Raw genomic sequence first — 18,415 nt, 5'->3', positions numbered from 1 at the left:
AATGTGGGGTGTTGGGTTGCTCTTTAAAAGATGCTGGATTTGAATTAGACGAATCTGAAACAAAAGTTTATGTAGCTGCCTACTCCTGTCATTTCAGTCTTATTATCTAAATTCAAAGGATTTCAGACAGTGTGTGTTGAAAATCCTCAACTGGTCTTTGTCCACTCTGCAAATGCATGACAACACACACACACACACAAAATCACAGTATATTTCATCAAGGCCGCAAGTTTGAGTCTTTAATTCAAGTCTGTCAGATCAGCCCTTTAGTCAAGGCTTCAAGTCTTACAACCCCCCTACACACACACACACACACACACACACACACACACACACACACACACACACACACACACACACACACACACACACACACACACCCACACACACAGAAACACATTGTGCTTTCATGCACTGTAAGATTTATGTGAACAGACTGGATTATTTTTAAGCACTTAATCTTATTCAAGGTCTGGCATTGAGATTAGAAGTCAAATGTAACGAGTACGTACCTGTCACCTCTTCTACACAAGTCTGTAGCAATCAGCTTTTTGGCACATGACTGTATGTGACTCATGTCTGACTTCTCAGATAATAGAAATCCTTTATAGAAAGCCTTTATTGTCATTGTAGTGTGCAAAATATAACAAAATTAGGAGAGCTACTCCTAGTTGGTGCATTAGTTAAAAGTGCACATCAAGTGCACTTGAACACGAGAACAGAGAAGTTTGCCAGAAGAACAGTTTCTTTAATTGATTCCCTCAATTAACCTCACATAGTTACTTTAATTAAATTCTATTCTGGACTGGCTGCGTTAAAGTCTTTTAAATTATCATCCTGCTGCACTCCTCATGTCATACTTCATCGTTCCTTTATCAACTATTAAAATTCCCACACTGACTTTCTCTCACTAACCATCTGTGTAAACATGAACTCGATGAAGAGAAGAATCAGGCTTGAACAATCTCATCACTATCAATTAAACAAGCTGGGAAATTATAATACATCGACACTGTCACTGAATGGTTACTTACACCAAATGAAAAAATGTGTAATGAAAAAAATCTGTTTTCTAACAGCAGTATAGAGTGGGAGGTTGGAAAAAAAGCACCTATCTTACTGTGATTAAGATGTAACAGGAAGGTACAGAGGAATATACAAACAGGTGATAACATTTATTGCAAGCATCTGGTGATCAAAGACTGATGATAACATGCTTCATCTTAGAGCCACAAGGAGCGAGCATCAGTTTGTACACAGCTCAGCTGCAGTGCCTTCATTTCCACATTAAATGACAACCTCCCTGATTAATCAGCACAGACAAGTGTTTGTCCAACAGTGTCATAGACAAAGCTGAGCTCGTTGGCCACTCATGGTATTTTCTGCACCTGATCATTACTGCCTCATCCCGATAGATCCAAGCTAACAGAAATACAATGACATGTTCAATGTGAAACCAATCTTTTACTTAAACTGAAAGGTGCATAACCTCTATCTCAAAAGGAACATTTCAACTGGAGAGAGGATTGCAAGCTTCTGATTCACACTCAAATGCATTATGAACCATTAGTCTGACCTTACTGATCTCCCCTCGTTAGCAGTGAAGCTCTAACCTGCATCAAACCCCACTTCCTCTTTTGGCAACAGAGAGCTCTGTTCATACACAGGTATTAAGTTCCACATCCTACACAGGTCCCCAGCCTGAGACCTGTGTCTCATATCATACCACCCTCCCTGACCCCTTGTTTCCTGTCTGCCTCTTCACTAGCAACTGTTATCAAAAATAAAAAAAATAAAAAATAAATAAAAAGCATTGCTCCATGTACTACTAATAGTAAAAACTCTATAGAATTGAAGCCTTGAAAATCCAGTGTTTGGTACAGCTTTCACAAGAAAAATCCTCAAGAGAAGATAGATATAAACTTAGAGAACAGAAAGAAAGAGTAAAATCTTTTCTACAAAAGAATCAGAGCAAAAGATGTAGCCAGTTAAGTGCAGCTCAGAAACAATGACTTCTTGGCAAAGACAGAAACACAAAATTTTTTAAAATGAAGACTTTTATGGCCTAATTGGATTTTTTTAATCATCAATGTTTAAAATTCTTGATTCACAGCAAAATACAGACGAGTTAGACGTCTATAGACAGCGGAACACTCATGTTGTATCTGGACTCCTCCTTGACAAGTGCCATCTTGATTAGAGGGCAGCTATAATCAGACGATCAGTACTCTACACAGGCAGGACTACATGTATGGTCATTACTAATTACAGGGCCTGGAGATACAAGGGACGTTTTTTAATTCATTTGTTGTTTGCCTGAGAAATTGAAAAAATTCATACACAATACATTTATAGTACCTAATGTGATTATGATTGCATTCCTCAATAATAATCTCAGTTAACCATCATCAAACGACTTCACAGGCACCTAAGAAAAAAGGCCATGTCTATACTATTAAATACTCTATACTCTCTATACTACTACTACTACTACATATTTCTACATGTAGCTACTCAGATATAATGCAATCATCATCTTCATGTATAATTACACTGTATAAACATAAACATTATGACCACCTGCCTAACGTGCTGTTGGTCCTCCACATGCCACCAAAAACAGCTCAGAACTGCCAAAGCTTGGACTCTACAAGACCCGATCCCAAAAACCCAGCCAGTCTCTCCTCAGAACACTGTCGGTAGGTACTCACTGCTGCTGTCCGCCCATCCATCTGTCCCATTCTCGTGAACGCAATATCTCAGTAAGGCCTTGTGGAAATTGCTTCAAATTTTATACAAACATTCACTTGGACTCAAAGACTAACTGATAAAGGACTGCACTAACCATGTTTTTGGCCACAAACCAAGAATTCATATACTAATTATGATAAAATGCAAATTTCACTAATGTCTAGTAGGATAAAACGATAAAGTGAAGCAATTTTAATTCCCAAAAGTCAAAGGTCAACTTCACTGTGACATCATAATGTTCTGCAAACAGCACACCTCTGGTCATCCGCTCACTCAGAAACAGAGGGAGCGATTGACATATCTCCCATTTGGTCGGATACTGAACTGGTGACACTAATCTTGGGCGCTCACCTTGGAGCTGTGGTGATTGTATAGGTTGTTTGCGCTGCTGGGTTGAGGATATATTTCAAGCACGGGTAGCATAGCATATGTGTCTGGACAAACATGCATGTAAACTGCGACTGGAGTGGTTGGTGAGGGCACACAACCGTGATGCGGTAATGTTTTATACTGTTAAACTACATTTTAGCTGGAAATGCAGTGTGTCAGTGTGATGTCACACCATCTACATTTGGTCAGTTATCAATCACAGGACAAGAAAAATGAACCCAAAAAGAACTAACCCTAACTACACAAGGATCTAAAGACGCCACATCACCAAGGATGGTGATCTGTGCAGGGGCCAACCAGACACAGGCACAGACACCCTGTGGGTCGGGGGCCTCCAAAAGCCTTTGAAGTGATCATTTCTCATTGGAAAGTCATAGTCTCGGTCAAAAGTTTCCAGGAACATTTTGTTGCTCCAGATTCTTTGATATTGAATATTTGAATTTTCCTTCATGATAATAATGAACAGTGCAAACTTAGGCAACTCTAAACCCACATTTAAATCCAAGAAAAAAAAAAAAAAATCCAGTGTGATTTTTTTTTTTTCTTTCCGTGACAAAGAATCAGAAATGTGTGAAAACCATCAGAATCAGGATATCTGGAGCAAAGAGAGAAAAAAAACATTTTATTGTTTTAATAAAGTTTAATTGATTACCATCAGGTTCTTGAAAATAGTTCAATAGAATCCCTGCACAGCAGCTGTTCACCAAAGCTTACAAGAGCGATATGAATAAATTATGCATCCACACTATGCTTGCAAATCACAATGATGATCCACACCCTAACTGCTTGGTATTCACCACCTACACTTTCCCGTCCACTCCTCCTCCCTCCAAATTAATCGCAATAAATGTTACATCCCAAGGTGGCAAAAAGGATTATAAAGAGGACATCAAGAGTAATGAGAGGATGTTCCATATAAGGCTACATCATTTGAGTTTTAATCAGTAAGCTACAAATGCAAATTCATCCGTAAAGTTTAATACTGCATGTGAGAGAATTCTCTTGCTGTTCTTATTAGATATGATTAACACTGGTGTCCATCTGCCTAATTTATTTCTCCGGAGGACTTTTGAGATCATGTCAAAGTAGAGTAGGTGAAAATATATAAATATATCTATATATCTATCACAACAGGATGTCCTGACCTTGATGTGCACCTGACAAAAGATGTAACCAGAGGTGTTCTGCCTCCATCTATTTCTGCTGAAACACATTACACATGACTTGACAGCAGGCTGTAAATGTGTTCTGTGATCACTTCAGTATTTTGTTTGTTACAGGGGAACTCCACAGGTTTTACATGCAGAGATCAATCTACTTGTGACAGGAACCCCAACTCAACCTGTGGAAACTGTTATATATTGTCTTCTGTGGCTCTGGAGGGAGCTTTCTAAAGTTCAACACAATAACCCTGTTGGTGTCATTATCTCAGCTTGGGCTTCAAACATCAAACCTTTAGCAGAATTCCTGTGTTATAAACCCGGGACATGGAGAAGTGGCAGGCATTTACCAGGCAGGGATATGCTATTCAGTTGCATTATGGGAATTAAAGGATTTAACGTTTTTGGACAGTGACCCATTGCAAGAACTATGTCAGGATATTTTGGCCACTGCTGCATCGATTCTGACTGTTTTTTCCCATAGGAATAGTCAGCAGAATGGGAAGAATAGGTAATAAAAAATGTTTAGCTCTAGTGCTAACCTTGTAGTGACACCAGATAAACAGCCTAAATGAGCTTATTTTGTTTTGTTATGCATTTGTTTGTCACCAGGTGAAACCAGATACTCCAGTCTGTATCTCATAAGATTAGCAGAATCGATTGTACCGGTGTTAATATTGGATTTTATTTGGATGGAAGTGCCAGCAGAGGTGCATTTTCAGTCATTCTGCCCAAAGGTACAGAGGAGGACACTGTCCTCTTTCTGGCTCATTTAGGAAGCCTACATGTGACAACACCCTAAACCAAAGGCAAGATAAGAAGCTTATCCTCCATATGATTCCAAGCATGATGGACGTCATGGATGCTTTTGTTACTAAAAGGGCTATGGGCTATGGGCCAACCGAAGTCCATGTGTGGTTTAGTCAAATGCACAAGAAGCCTGCTGGTTATACTATAGATACACTATACACTTAAATATTACAAGAATTTTCACATGAACTGAAGCAGAAAAAATATCTTAGTCCTAAAGGTCATAAAACATATATTGTGGATTTACAACTCACATCTGCCTTCAAGCTCAGTCTGCCCACTCACTCACTTAAACACTGCTAAGGTTAGCAGATGCAAACATCAGTTAACAGTCTATATAATTATGTTTTCTTAGCCAGCCATAGTGTTCAGTCCCTGGGGACTGTGTCCAGGCTGAATCTTATTTACTACATCATCACAATCCAACAGAATGCAACCACCAGAGCACAAGATGTATCCTGCTGAACATTGACAACAAGACTGACATGTCATATGTCTTTCTTAGCAGAATAGAAAAATATGCCACAATTAAGTGTTTAATCCATTCCACACCGCTTAGCATTCATTAAGTCAAAACCAAAACACTCTGCGCTGCTTTAATAAGGAGCAAAGCTGAGCAACAGCTGAAAGATCTCAACAGAGTGAAGCATCTATGTTAAGCCTGGGAATTAATATTCCCACACAACAGGTACAAAAAAAGTTACTTTTTAATTAGCCTGGCTAATGAAATATTGCAGACAAGTAAAATGTCTTTATGCCTCTCCCCTGGTTCTTTATGAGATAGCACACTTTCCACTGACTCTGCCATTAATCAACCAAATCAATGACTTTGACAAGTTGTGCAGTCAGGAATGTGGGTTATATTTATATATACACTGGCTGCAGACACAGTCTGAGGCAAAATTCAGAAATACACAGAGAGGCACAGAGTGAGAGGGATGAAGAGATGACAAAAGAACAAAGACAGAGACTGAGAGCTCAGAGGAATGCTATACCCTTTTTCTCTCAAGGCTATTTGGTGTGAAGCTTAACATAGCATACAGTATCACCACTACAAAAACTAGAGTCTTCAACTTCATCTAGATGCAATAACTGTATGGATTTCTGCCCGAAAAAGATGCAGTTCAGCGCATCTCCCACAGACCTGCACAGGCAGACAGCGTGATGGAGCCTTTTGGTAATTGCCTCAGTGGCGAGTCCTCATACCCTCATGGTCATCACGTGGAGGAAATCACATTTCTTAAGTGTGCTGACATTTCAAATTCTTCAGTACAACATCATCTAGCAGACTATAAAAACATTCTCAGAGGAAACATGAAACATCCACTTAGTGAATGGCTGGAGGAGCAAACGGCAGAAATTTAAGAAAAATGCTGCACAATTGCTTTTATCTTCAGTGGTCTCATATTGGCTTTATCTTCATCTTGAGTAGACAACAGAGTATTATTGAGTTGTGGGGAGTGTGGGGGGAGACTACTGCTCACAAACCACTCAAAGTGCTGCGTGCACTAACCACAGTCCTTCCTCTGGCTCTACCATGCATGTTTGGCTGCTTGATTTAGTTCAAAGCACTAATGTTTATGGGAGTGTGCTCACAGGATAAAGCCAGCTGAGCAGGGCCAAGGAAATGACAGCTTTTACAGCTTGCAAGAAACTGCTGGAAAATGTGCTACAGAGCTGACATACAGTACCACTGGCAGGAAATATGGGTTTTGCCACTTTTTTACGACCAATATCCTGTGGGTTATGCCTCTGCGTCTAAAGGGAAGCGGAAGAGGAGACGCTTTAAGGAGCTGTCACTCTGTGGCGTTTGCACATCTGAGACTGGCCTGCAGCACTACTATCTCTCTGTGGCGGGGACGTCACTTGGGAGGATAGGCTGTGCAACCAAAGTAAAGTAGGACTCTGTGACCTCAATGGCAGTCCAGTCTGCCCCTCCACCTATCTGTCAAGCTTCCCACAGGTGACTGCTAAACAGAGATGACAGAGATGAGAGCCAATAGGAGCTACAGTGTGTCAAGCCTTGGATAAACTCCCCTCCACTACAGTTAGAGGTTATCAATTTATGAAAGCAATTGTACGTAGCCGATGGTGTCAGTGCTTTGTATCTGAGCATAACTAAAGGCTTGTCAGGGCACTCATTTCCCCCATACGTCAGCCAGAAGATACAGCACTTTGCAGCGGTGACAACCTGTCATCGTGAAATCTGTGCCACCTGTCACCTGTCAGACACCCAGTGCACAGAGAAGTCACAGATAGTTTGTGTGCTGAGTAAGTCTCCGAGTGAATGAGAGGACAGGATACAGTGAGAGAAGGAAATGTGAGAGATAAGTGGCTGCTAAAAGACAGGCCGAGGAGGCTGAGTGGAAGATGGAGAAGAGGAGCAGAAGCAAGTGATTATCACTGCACTATTGCAATTATACAAAAGGTCCTCAGTGTGGAACCAAGCAAGGGGCGGCTTCCTTATGCTTCAGAAAGCAGCACTTTAACAGGGATAGATAAGACAGAGTGAAGGAGATAAGTAGAAAACACTACATGCCAACAGTTATTTCGCACTTCAAGTTCACAGCTTTAAAAAGAGAATGAATGTTGCTTGTGGCAAGAAAAATACTAAGAAACAGATGAGCAGGTTGAAATCTGGACACACAATACATGACAAGTGCGGAGTGCTTGTTCAGACACTTGACATTTTTGGGGCAAAAAAATTAGTAAGATCAGTGACAGTGCATAGTGTGTCTGGGTGACCACAACCTCCATGGCAAACTGCCATGTGCCGCCACGAGTAGATGGTGAAGAGAAACATGACATGAACCTTCACTTAGCTCACAGGGATGACACAGACATGTTTATGGTCTCAGGGAAAGAAAAATACAGACATGGTGAATGACATTTTCACAAGCACAGATAAAAAACAAGATACATCTGACATACTGGTCTTTATCAATATAGCCCAACACAAGCTGTCTGAGCCAACGCAACCATGTCTCAGACATTAAGCCTGTCTTATCCATTTGAGTCATGGCTACACCTATTACACAAGACCATCGGTGGGTTCATCAGTTTGTCTGTCCACCACACTGGTCCAGATTTAAAACAACTATTGGAAAGATTTCAGATCAGACATTAATGATCCTCCGAAGATTAAACCTACTGACTTTGTGTGATCAGCTGACTTATTTGCCCACAGTAGGTTGACATTTTTGTGAATTTTTATTATTTCAACAACTATTGGATGAATTGCTATACAATTTGCTACAGATACCCATGGTGCCTAGACGATTAATCCTGATGACATGACTTTTCATCCAGCGCTGTCATCAGGTCAAAATTATAACTTGTCCAACATTGTGACTGAACTACAGAACTAATGATGTTCCCATCAGTCTCAGCTGTACTTTGCGTTCAGTGCCAGTTAACAAAGGTTAGCATGTTCACATGCTTCACTAAGATGGTGAACATGAACATTAAAACTACTTAAGATCAGCATATAACATTGTCATTATGAGTATGTTGCTGGTGTTTGCATTAATCTCACAGAACTGTTAGTGTGGCTGCAGACTCATAGTCCTCTCACCTTCACTGACCATTTGAGTTGCTGTGTGTTTGAGGTGTTGCCATGACTGCAGCAGATCATCACTCTGTTCAAACCACAAGACACAGTAGCACATAAAGTATGAGATGTATGAATCCCGTCATGCTACGCAGACATCAAGACAGCAGCAAGACTGCAACCAAAAATCAATACCCACGATGAGGTTTGAGGAAACACAACACTGAACATTATTTGCATTACGTGTCTAGTAATTCAAACAAGAGAAAACTAGAAACTTGACACTGAGTATTTCTCAACACCCTCACTTGAAAGACAGAACACAAATTTCATTTGTAAGTAAGCAGAGTAGAGAATTTCCAATATCCAATAACGGTTTTATACACAGCCAGACGTTTGCTGTCGTGGTCTCGTAGACAGATGAATGATGGAGTCTTTCAAGCAGCACGCCCACACACAGTACTAGGCTGTCGTGTGAAGATCAAAGTAAGGGAAAGGACTATGGAGGCAGAAAACACTGGAAAGGAGACAAATGTGATGAAGGACGTTCTTGGAACACAAACACTTGAAAGCCAAGTCGCTCAAAGTGTTTCATGGAGGAAAAAGGAAGACGAAACATTGTCCCTGCATGTCAGACATAACAGGATGCACACTGGTAGGTGGAAACACACACACACACTCCCTGTCATCTCTGTCCCAGGCTAAGCTCTGCAAATGTGCAGTGCCTGGCACATTGAGTTCCCCCACTTGTGTGTGTTCGGGTGCACACACAGTTGTACTGCACAGTAAGGGTGAGTGGAACAATGGGCCTGACACAACACAACACAACACACACAGACACAGACACACAGACACACAGACACACAGACACAGACACACACACACACACACACACACACACACACACACACACACACACACAGATCTCTCTAAGTTCCTCCAAAGCACCACAGAGTCCTGGGAACAGTCCAAGGATACAGAGGAGAGACAGACACAGAGAAAATGTCCAGTCCAACTCATTGAGAGATGTCAAGGACACATGAGCAGTTCTAATGCAGCACAGTCAGAGGACAAATGTGTCCCTCACTGTCCTGAAGGACTGCCGAGTCACCCGTGTCTCTGCAAGTGGATGTAGACCTTCAAGACCCCAACAATGAAGCTTTCTGCCCCAGCAGAACAAAGAGCAACTTCTCATACTTCACATTTTTCAGTTGATTCTCTGGTGCAAAGACAAGCATGTTAACTGCTGGATATAAAAACAATCTGGATATTAGAGAAATGGCACAGTTCCTGAATATTTCCACATCACTTTATTTATGGATTCTTTACAATCAATTAATAAGATTAACAATATTTTAGTGTGGGTGTAGTGTAGTCTTATTGTTCGTCTTTCAGTTAGCAGGACAGTTGGTGACAAAAGGAACTCATCAACATCGCCTAAATTAATGGATGACAGAAACATTTGTTTTTGTTTTGTTTCTTCAGAAAAAAGCATGAACCGCCCATTTTATGATCATAGAATGATGATGCTTAAAAATTTAATCCTTAGGATTCAGCGCTGGATGATTTAGCAACATTAGTGGTTACCATGAGAAGTGTGGTTTAATACCACAACAAACACTGTGAGTAGCTACTTTGTCAGAAATATAAAAAAGCTAATGCAACTGTTTACAGTCCAGACAAACAAATTCATGTTGTTTTACTAAAGTAGTCAATAACATCTGCAACTGTGATCTGTTTTCATGCTGCACATAGTGTGAGTAGTTTTCCACACAACAGTAGTGCACAGTAAAGTGGGTTATGCTGCAGAGAGCATGGAGGTGTGGAGCCCATCACCTGCAGCTCCTCATCCAACAGCTCACTGTGACTTCTCCTCCTTGTTCCATTACTCCCTGACAAAAATCAAAAATAATCTGCTGACAAAAAATGCTATATATATATATATATATATATTGCTTCACAATAAAACCAACAAACATTTTTAATATAAAAGCTGTGGCTGTCAGAAAATGTTTGGTTTACAGTAGCAGTAACTTAACATAGCTCTGATACAGCTGTGGGAGAGTGAACAGTGAAGCTGATATAGTTAAATTAAAGTTCTGCATTGGTAAAAAATCTGTCTAGTGCAGGAATGGACTCCGCCATTACTTATAGAAAGTGGCTTTTGATTTCATGAAAATTAAGGATGATAACTTTAATGTCATGTTTAACACACCCTATTCTATGATAAATATATATACACATGTAACTGATTGATTTCACTTAATATTGTAACACTCAATGATATGAATGCCCATGTAAAGGCAACAATAGTAATCCTTAACTGATGCAATAAATTGAGCGCTTTGTACACAGATCAATTATAAATAAATTCTATTTTACAGGATGCTCCCTATGAGAAACCAGGTCTGACAGAGACCCATGTTATCAGGTCTTTCTTACTACATTCATGTTCAGGTGCTCACTTGCCTCCCAGCTTCTTTGAAGGGTCCGTCTGGTCAAACACAAGCCCTCTGCAGGGTCATTACCATTTCAACAGTTCTGGTTCAAGAGCTAGACCTGTCTAATTAGCCTGAGAGCTTTGCTAGAGACAAGAGCACATTGTACCGAGTGTATTTTGATTTAATATCGCAATATTTCTTTCACTGCAACACAGGCACATTAAACCTATAGCAAATCTATCCTGTATCCTGTTCATCTGGTCAGGAGGAAACCAAAACTACAGAAAAAACAGGGAGAAGATGCAGGAGGACGCTGCTCACAGCCGCTGACAGTAAACATGGTCTGTCTGTGGTGAGGACAGCTCAGAATATACTTGTCAGAGAAAACTCAAAGAGCTGCTGATTAGCAGATCAGAACATCACTTGAAGTGATTAAAACAACAACAGGACTGAAACTACAAAAGCTTTGCACTCCAAGTGGTACTTTTATTTTCACCCATTTTTGCATTATTGATTTTTCTCCATCTGATTCTCAGCTGTTTTCTTCTCTAAATATAATTTTACATAAAAAACAAAAACAATAAGGTTCAATTATTCAGTGAGACAACAAGCCAGTTACCAGAAACTGAAGCTGTTCAGTCTTTCAAAGGCTCTTGTTCTTTTTGAAGAGCTAATGTTGATACAAAGTATTGATGCATTTGAATAATACTCCACTGCCACAAGCATAATTCCTGCAGAAAGACAAAATGGCCTTATAAGCTGGCAGAGAGTGGGAATTTAACAAGTATATGGATCGGGGAGCAGAAGCGCTAAGCTTGGCTGACAGACAGATTGAAAACAAAGGGAGAAATCAATCAGTGAATGTGCAGGCTCAACAATGCATCACTGATTTTACTAAGGGCAGACAAGAAGGAAAAATGAACCAGAGAGTAAAAAGAGAGAGTCAGAGAAGAGGGAGAGGGGAGAGATGTAGCTAACAGCCATTTCCATCTGTAATAATTTCCCCTCTGCCCTGTGATGGACTCATCGATGTCTTAAGGGTGGATTAACTAGGAATCCCCCATCAGCTGAACCCATTCAAACACTTCGGCAGCCACTGAAAGCACTCACAGAGGGGAGTGGGTGGGAACGGCGACACAGACCATGTCTCTGCTTTCAGCTGGATCTAGCTCATTACCTGTGTTTGTCTTGGAACGGAGTGCAATTTACATCCAGCCAGGCCTGTAAAATCACTTGAACCTGAACAGTGGAGGGTTCACCCGCCGGAGCCGACAGAAACAAACACAAAAGAGGACATTTTAATGGGAAGGATTCACATTGGCAGCAGCTCTCAGAGGGATAAAGCAGCAGAACAAACGCACACTTTCAGCAGCCTGGTATTGCTTTTGAGTCTCCATGTAGTCTGCGGGTCTTGACCTACGCGGCGGGATGATGATGCTTGGTATGCAGATGGGCTCTCATACGCATACACAAAAGAAACACCACACTACTGCAAGAATATGCACAGCCATAAGGATATAGAGAAGGAGATGCTACATACAAACAGCAGCAGAATATGTTTGATTTGAAGTGAAAGACATCCACTTCAAACACCGGTTTAAATCCTTTTAATGTCCAACAGCCTGTGAAGACTTTCAAGATAAGAAACCTCAGACTTTGAAACAACCAACAAACCTGAATGTGGAGGTAGGAAATCTATGATAACATCGTCAGTTTGAGGTGGCTGTGAGGCTCATTTTGTCAGTTTCATGTAAAGAAATGAAACTTATTTAATTAAACGGTGGCTTTGCTATGGCTCCACCTCAGCCCACTTATGTCTTCAGATTGATTTGCAATCCCTAACACCATCAGCAATTTTGGTTTTTAATCTGTTGCTGTGTTTTTTTTGTTTTTTTTTGTTTTTTTTTACCTTTTTTTAAAATGGAACAGTTTTCTCTAAACAAATAAAGCACATTCATCTTTTTCAAGTGTCCTTGTCCTGCTCCCTTCGACTCTTGGATACCTGTTTCGCTGAATGTTTACCGCAGCTTTGTCGAGCATTAATGAGAAGAGGATCTGTTATCTGTGATGCCACACTAATGAACCACTCCACAGAGATTTGATTAGAACAGATAGAGCAGTTATAACTCCCACACATGGGGAACAAAGGCATCTTCTATTTCACGAATCAAGGTAATATTTTTCCAATGTTGAACAGTCATTTCATTTTAACATAATCCCACAATGGCAGATTTATATTTCCACAAGTGAGGAAAGTAAAAAATAAAATTGTGTAAAAAAAGAAGTGATAAACTAGAATTACTGTCTCGTGGTTGTCTGCCTCCGCTACTCAGACTAGTTTCAGATTACATGCCTGTTTACCCGGAGTCGTATAAAATATGAGCCATTTGTGTGAAATTTTGTCATAACTGCTGTGTGAAGTCTTGAGTAATGGTTAAAAATTGCTGGGTGAGGTCATACTGGCCTTGACCTTTGACCACCAAAATCTACTCAGTTCATCCTCAAGTCCAAGTGAAAGTTTGTGGCATATTTGAAGAAGTTATGATATGCCTCCAGGTCTGGCTGTCATCGGCGCGGAATAAAAATAGATGAAATGGTGACTTGAAGGATTTGATGAAAATAGCGATCACTTGTAACACACACAACTCCCTGCGCATCAGTGGGCATGGTTTATCATTTAAAATGTATTTTGGTACAATACACTCAATGTCTGGATTTTGATTTTCTAGCTATAGATGGTAACTTGTTGTGCTCACACAGATATTGGACTGTCCAAGGCCATAAGATTACCAGACGTGAATGCTCTAATTAAGCGATATTGCCCTTTTAATTCAACTAATCACTTGTGCTGCAGCAATCCCTTCTCATTATCTGAGCTCAGTCCCTGATGAAGACAAATGGAAGGCCCTCTCCTGCAAATCCAGGAAGTCAGGTCCCATCAGCCTGCAGCCGAGAGCTGTCTGCCAAGGTAAACACAAACACTCACCACCACTGAACAATGTCTGCCAGCCAGCAGGGCTGTGCTAGCTCGCTACATTTGACAAAACACACAAACACGAGAAACGGCAACTAAGCACGAGCAAGGGTGTAGATTTATACAACAGGAGGCATTATTCATAGGAAGCCTGTTAAGAAATGTTAACACAATGTAGCTGCAAGTACAAAGGTGTCAGTTCTGTGATTATGCACATAATATATTCTACATCATCATCATACATTTACATATCAGGCTGTATTCTTTCAAGCAACAGTTTTAAGAATTGAAAAGCTAAACTTCTCCTTCAGTTTTGCTCGAGGGCAGAGTTACTATCAAAGACATCAGATCAACTAGAGAGCGGCAGAATCAGATTCTGTTGAGCTGTGGCAACTTTTCCACACACAAGCTGTAGAGGAAATTAACAGATTCCTGCTCATAAGTTGTTCACAATTCACAGTATGAACACACGGTCGGGTTTACATGACGTGCAGATGTTAACACTTAGGAAACTAACCGAGTTAATATCAGAGACAGATTTGGGTCCCAGTTTGAAAAAATGATGTGGTGATGGATGACTACAGACGTCACAGCAGCTTTCATGTTGACATATTATTTATAAAGTTGCTCAACACTGCTGAAGGTTGATATATTAACTATAATTATGATTGTCAAACGATTTAGTGAGAACTTATAAAATGCTTAAATTACCTCTGGATATGGATCAACATTTCATACTCGAACTGAATGTACATTCATATGATACCATCAAAACACAGCATTACAGCGCTAGAGCACTATACAGCCATTCAAGTATCAGCTGTGAAAAAATGGGGAAATAAATTGGGTTAACAAAAATATAGTGCCTTTGTCTCCTCACCCCGTCCCACTATCATTATCACCCGATATTTTCTACGACTTGTCTTTGTCTGTCTCTATCATTGTTATCTGAGCAGATCTCAAACACTGTGCTCTCCCCACAATAAAGCTGTCAGCTGAGCGACTGGCAGTTTGATTGATTCTCACTCTGCAGAAGTCCCTCCCACATCGTTGGATTCATTCCAGCGGTGCTTTCAAAATTTCATATTCAAAACAGAAAAGGCTTTTATTTGATGCTCAGTCTATGGACTCCAAGTGGCTTTCAAAGATACAAATATGGGCACATTAGCTTAAATGAGCCTAAATGATGTGATGAAATTTGATCTCAGGTCAGTCAGTGGAGCTTCATGTTAGAATAAAGAGCTCTTTGGTTTGCTTACAAAGCACCACGGTGCACTATTACATTACATTACTGCTTTTACACAGCAGGACACCTCTAAACACAGCCATCACTGCACTCCATGGGCCTTTATCTTGTATCCTTATATGAAGTAGTAACGTATACTGGTCAGCCATAAACAGCACCAATGCATCATCAACTGAATGTTTTGTATAGCCCATGTGCATTGTTAGAGTGTCTAGGGGCCCAGTGGTATAAAGTGCATTATTTATGCTTTCCTGCTCTCTGTGGCTCTATGTATCCAAGATGAATGAAGGGGAAGATGAAACGCTCTGTTGTGCCTGCCAGGGGTGAAGGGCTCAGGAATGAAAAATCTACCCAGGCTGCCCCCGTTTTCCCTCACAAGCACAAACACACGGAGAAACACGCACATGCACAAAAGCAAGCAAGCTCCCCCCTTCATGCCTCCCCCCATCCCTTGCCATCTCCGAGCCTATTTGAAGGTGACATGTAGGAAGAGATGGATGTGTGGTTTGCAGCCATTAAAATGTCCCCATGAGGCGAAAGAGCTGTTTGTGTCTTTAGAAGAGTTACAGAGCCCGGGGTGAGACAGAAACAGGAGACTCACGCCGCTGAGCTGTTTTCATCATAACAGGATGACCCTTTGTCACTGCTGAGAGGGAACACAGCTGCCATATGAGATACATCCAGCACAGGAAGAAAAAAAGAAAGGTAGAGCAGCTTGATGGCTACTTCGGCTGGCAGGCCCTCATCCAAAAACAGTCATTAAAACAGAGCACACATGCTGAATCAGTCTGGGAAGTGAATTTGATTTTCCAACTCTTGCTGTGAACAACAAGATCAAGTTTTATTAAATACTCTACCTAAGATTTATCATGACAGGTCTTGCAGTCTGTTTAAACTGGGAAAGGGTAGAACCAAACTTTCACTTTAATTCGACTCATTTCATAATAACTAATGGAGTTAATAAGCCTCATCAAACACCAGTACTCTCTATGTGGCAAAGTTTCAGTTAATGCAACTTTAGCTCACCGCATGAAACTCACTGGGATCATTCTTATGTAAGTTAATATTACAGTATAACTGGAACACTTAACTTCTTAACCAAATGTAGAAGCATTCATATGCTATCAGTTCTGTTAGGCTTATACACACTCAGTTACATTATAATGGAAATTTTTACCTGACAACCTGAGCTCAGACACATAACCACATTCATCTTGTCCAAATACATGCAACATATAGTCTGCACTGTATGACTACTGATGTTACGTAGAGGTACAGTACTGGTTCTGAGGTAAAATTATCTCCCGTGACTGACATAATGTGAGAGGGTTGCGAGATGATTAGTGGGAGAGGAGGAAAAAAAACGGAAAAAAAAAAGTTATTGGAATGAAACCATGCAAGATGTTTAGAGGCAAAATCACTGTTTTGACCTTTAACAAGGTGTTATAATTCATAAGCTTATATATCTTTAATGTAGATCTTCATCTGAAGAGTATTCCCTGACTGTAGCTGCTGTAGCAAACATAGTGCACTAAAAAGTACAGCGCTGCCCACTGAAATGTTGGAAAGTAAAAATATAGAGTAGCATGAAATGGAAAAAATAAAGCTTCAGTATCAGTATATTCTAGCACTGAAGAAAAGCTAATTTAAAGGGGAAAAATATGCCCTCAAGTGGACGGTTAAAAATACAAGCCTTTCATAAATATGGCATATTGAGTAAATGAAAGCAGTCGTTTACTCCTCTTTATCTTTTGGACTGGAGGAGCAGATGAGTGAAAAGACAAAAGTCTATGTGACTGTATTTGGCAGGATTCCCAAGCATCAGCAGAGAAAAGGTCAGTGACCGGCTTCCATCTATGGTCGCAGCACTTTGGCAAAACGTCTGAGACCTTTACATTGCCTTAGCTGTTCTTCTAAAAACCACTGAATGCCAAATGTATGCTGCCAGTGTTAATGTACAGTGTGCAGTCATCTGTACAACTTTAGTGGTTAAAATGAGCGATGGTGAGCGAGTTAGGATGGCCCCATGAAGCGCTCTGCTCTTTGCAGGCGTAAATAAACTAACCACTGAGAATCACCACCGTACGACCACACAGAGACACACACGCACATCTTTATATCTGTGCAGTATGCCAAGAAAACACAGCCCGCAATGTAATGAGGCAAACCGAATGCTTATCATAAAAAGCAATAGTTACTCAGGGATTATGAGCTTTTAATGATCACACTGCCGCCAATTAATGTAATATAATCTTAGTGGCTTGTTTGCACTGCCAGCACTACCTGATGCTGGCAGTGCATTACCTGATGGAAGCAGTAAAAGAGAGGGAGATGGTGAGAGAGAGAGAGAGAGAGAGAGAGAGTGGGAAAAGTAGAAAAAGAGAGAAAGACAGCGTCATACTGGTGGCAAGGCAGCACTGTCCTTGAGAGGATGTGAACTGGAAGCAGAGGAAGGACAGTGTGGGAGCTGCTGGCTGGCTGGCACTAACACTGCCCCTCTGGCTGAGCACAGCAGCCACAAACAGAGCAGTCAAAGCCTTTCTGCATCTGAATGGGCCTGCAACAGCCAAGTTTTTCCAAAATGACTGGAGAGAGACTCAATGTGTCTATGTGTTGGCATACATGCATTGCAATTGGATTTGAATTATATTAAGAGCCACATTTTTCCCTAATAAAGCAAAACTGTTTTAAAAACTCCTGTCACAGAAATGATGAAAGAGTCAAGGATGCTGCTTTGAGAATGGCATAATCATAACATATGTGTTTACAAGTGTCAAAATAAAGTAAAGGACCTATTAATTACAGTCACTCTACAATTACAGATGTGCGAACGCTTCAGGTAGCTGTGATTATACAAGACAGTTCCATGCCTGCTACACTGACTGGAAACGCTGCGCACCGTTTCTGGTAGGAACACGGCTTGGAGAGGCAAGAGATAATTAGTGGTGATAAGCAGAGTAACATTAGACCTTCCACTGCTGCTAGATGTCAACTGTCATAATTTCACTTATCTTGATCCAACATAAATATAGCAGTGCAGCTAAGAGGGCAAAATATCAATGGCATATAAGGAATTCATGATACAAGAGAGAA

The 18,415-nt window shown here is 40.6% G+C and overlaps 1 protein-coding gene across 1 annotated transcript in view; it reads right to left on the bottom strand.

The window, feature by feature from the left end:
- The window catches only part of auts2 (AUTS2, activator of transcription and developmental regulator), a 307,865-nt gene that overhangs the window by 251,096 nt on the left and 38,354 nt on the right, over window positions 1-18,415 (bottom strand). The gene's annotated exons all lie outside the window — the stretch shown is intronic.

The sequence above is a fragment of the Seriola dumerili genome, unplaced genomic scaffold (assembly GCF_002260705.1).
Source record: "Seriola dumerili isolate Sdu_G_001 unplaced genomic scaffold, Sdu_1.0 BDQW01000091.1, whole genome shotgun sequence".
In the NCBI taxonomy this organism is placed as follows: domain Eukaryota; kingdom Metazoa; phylum Chordata; class Actinopteri; order Carangiformes; family Carangidae; genus Seriola; species Seriola dumerili.
The sequence above is the reverse complement of the archived record's forward strand: the minus strand, read 5'-3'. Positions and strand labels throughout refer to the sequence as shown.